This window comes from Heloderma suspectum, chromosome 5 (assembly GCF_057233095.1).
Source record: "Heloderma suspectum isolate Gila_16-S chromosome 5, 16-S_ref, whole genome shotgun sequence".
NCBI classification, from domain to species: domain Eukaryota; kingdom Metazoa; phylum Chordata; class Lepidosauria; order Squamata; family Helodermatidae; genus Heloderma; species Heloderma suspectum.
The window spans coordinates 234,406,552-234,410,096 of record NC_139462.1 but is presented as its reverse complement, the minus strand read 5'-3'; positions in this window follow the sequence as shown (position 1 = coordinate 234,410,096).

Sequence of the window (3,545 nt, the reverse complement as noted above, 5' to 3'; positions counted from 1 at the left end):
AGGCTCTCTCTCTCCTGAATTCTCATGAAATATGCATTGACCCACATCTTCAACCATAATTGCATGGGCACCCATATATACTTGTGCACGTTCCTCCATTATTATTATTTTACCCCAACTGGCATGTAAACAATATACCAAAACACCAATAACACCCTCCCTGCCAGAACCTAATGAAGTATCACTGAGTTTCTCCACAGGGGAAATGTAACAGAAAATGGCACCTTACTGATATTTAACACCATCCCGGCTCAGTTTTCAGTAACTGGAAATACAAAGCGCGTTCTGGCAGGTCTCTATCCTATGTGGGGGAGTGGGACCATCAGCCTGCACAAAGTGACGGGAGGAAAGACTGGAAACATCTCCTGCCGCACGGCCCCAGAGCAGCTTTCCCCAGGCAGACCGAGGGGGAGGATGCCACTGGACAAAGTGGCAGCAGCCCTCTCTAGCACGCGGCTTCCCTTGCCCTGTTACTGAAATGCTTTAGCAGAAGAACTCGCAACTGCAAAGCAGGCGCTCCACCCCAGCCCAGAGAAGCGCCTGAGGACACCAGTGGAGGCCCAGGCCAGGAGGAGCCCCCATGGGGCCAGGAGCTCCTTTTGAAGGACTATTTCTGAGCACCGTTTGAAGTGATCTCCCAGTCTCTTTCATTGACTGACTGACTGACTGACTGACTGATTGACTATTTATTTCATTTCATTTCTATTCCGCCCAATAGCCGAAGCTCTCTGGGCGGTTGCCTCCCCATTTTTTCTCCTGGAGTTTCTCAGCGACCCCCTTCTTGAAGGTCTGGATGATGAAGAGGTCAGTGATGGATCGCCAAAGAAGGGGAGGCACTCAGCAACAAGAGCAGTGGAAGGCAAAGTCACAGGCCATTACACTGACATATTAGCATTGATTCGAAGGTAGAAGTTGTCCTCAAATCAGACATGATCGCAGTAAGGGTTGAGAGCCGGTGTGGTGCAGTGGTTAGAGTGTTGGACTGGGACTCAGGAAACCCTGGTTCTAGTCCCCCCTCAGCCTTGAAGCTCACTGGGTGACTTTGGGCCAGTCACTGACTCTTACCCTAACTTACCTCACAGGGTCATTGTGAGGATAAAATGGAGAGGAGGAGGGTTATGTATGTGACCTTGGGCTCCTTGGAGGAAAAGGTGGCACATAAGTGCAACAAACAAATGACAAACCATCGGCAGCATGGCAGAGTTCCATGGCTAGGTGTGCGACGACAGCATCGGAGTAACACCCCTAAGTGGCTCCCAGGGTTGACTGGATTGTGTTTTTTGGGCTGTCATCAATGGACAGCAGTTTTTTCAGGATGTTGGTGGTCTCCCAAACATTGGGGAGGTATTCCATAGTCCGCTGGTGGGTCATTGGCTAATTTCCAGCAGATCACTTACTGCCTGCTGGCTGCAGGAGTCCTTGCAAGGCCTTGCCGAGGACACAGAACCTGGCCTCACGCTCTTGCTAAGGATGGGAAAAAGGTCTTGCAGGGTGAGGCCAAGGTCCACCTAGTCGATCCTCGCAAGATTCCCCGCAGCCCCGACGCGTGGGTCATGTGAGTGCCATGGCCACCTCCGCTGTCCCTATAAGAGGGTGGCAGTATAGAAGAAGCTTCCTTTGTCATCAGTACATATGGATGGGATAGAATAGATCTGTCTCCGTGTGATGTCCATCTCAGGACCTGTGATTCTGTTGAGAATCACCTTTCCCTCCTCTGTTGTTTTCAATTTGGAAAAAGTGGGGCAGCCAGGTCATGTCATCTCCTGACCCCCAAGTGTGCCTGGCACAGGGTGGTTGCAGCAGAGCACCCTGCAGCACTGTGTGGTGCGGGAAAGTTGTGGTGCAGCTGCTCCATTCACAGATCTGCTTGAATAAATACAACCCAGCATCTTGCGTGTGTTCAGGGCTGGCTCAAGACATTTTCCTTCCCGAGGCAGAAATGCGTAATGGTGCCCCTGCCCCCTTGGCATATTTATTTATTTATTTTATTAAATTTATTAATTGCCCATCTGGCTGGTCACCCAGCCACTCTGGGCAATGTACTACATATAATAAAACAGTTTAAAACAATAAAATTCTACAATAAAAACTTTTTCTAAAATACCCTAACCCACCCCAAATGCCTGCCTGAACAACCACGTTTTTAATGCACGGTGGAAGCTCATTAAAGAGGGGGCATGACGGAGTTCCTTAGGGAGGGAGTTCCACAGAGTGGGGGCCACCACAGAAAAGGCCCTCTCCCTCGTCCTCACCGGTCTAGCTGTCCTGGCTGATGGGACATAGAGAAGGCTATCCGAGGCTGATCTTGTTAAGCAGCCTGTCTGGTGTTGCTGGAGGCGCTCCTTAAGATAGAACCAGTCTATCCTATCTTAAAGATAAAGGATCCTTAAGATATAGGATTTAAATATAGGGTTTTAAAGGTCAAAACCAACACCTTGAATTGGCCCGGAAAACAACTGGTAACCAGTGCAACTCCTTCAGCACTGGAGTGATGTGATCTTGCCAGCAGCTGCCTTTAATCAGGTCAGCCGCCGCGTTCTGTACCAGCTGAAGCTTCCGAACTGTCTTCAAGGGTAACCCTATGTAGAACGCATTACAGTAATCTAAATGAGAGGAGACCAGGGCATGTACTACTGATGGGAGCAGATGGTCGGTAAGGAAGGGGCGCAGCCGCCGTATCAGATGGAGTTGGTACAGCGCTGTCCGGCTCACAGCTGACACCTGAGCCTCCATGGACAGCTGGGAGTCCAAAATGACCCCCAGGCTGCGGACCTGGTCTTTCAAGGGTAACCGTACCCCATTCAACACCAGGTCAACATCCCCCAGCCTCCTCTTGTCTCCCACCAAAAGTACCTCGGTCTTGTCAGGGTTCAGCTTCAGCCTATTCCTCCCCATCCAGCCACTCACCATCTTCAGACATTTGGACAGGGATTCTACAGCCAACCTTGGTGAAGATTTGAATGAGAGGTAGAGCTGCGTGTCATCTGCATATTGATGACACCGCACCCCAAACCTCCTGATGATAGCCCCCAGCGGCTTCACATAGATGTTAAATAGCATCGGGGAGAGGATGGAACCCTGTGGCACCCCACAAGTGAGTGGCCACGGGTCCAAAACCTCCTCTCCCAGTGCTACCCTCTGGTACCTGCCAGAGAGGAAGGACCGGAACCACCGCAATACGGTGTCTCCAATGCCCAACCCCTCCAGGTGGTCCAGGAGGATACCGTGGTCAACGGTATCAAAAGCCGCTGAGAGGTCGAGGAGAACAAGGAAGGAGCATTCGCCCCTGTCCAGAGCCCTGGCATAGCCCCCAAGGCTGCCCAAGTTATTTTGGCCCTTAGGCCCAAAATAAATGTTCACGTCTCTGGCCTTTGGAGCTTGTTTCCTGTTTGTTCTTAGATTCTGTTGTGCAGCACCTTGGACAGCACATGTGGAAAAGCAGCACACACATCTCCCTGGTAATGGAAGTTGGAAGGTGAATGTGCAGAAGAACTGGCCATGGTGCGCCTAAAAAACCACACACACCTAAATGAAAACACACATGG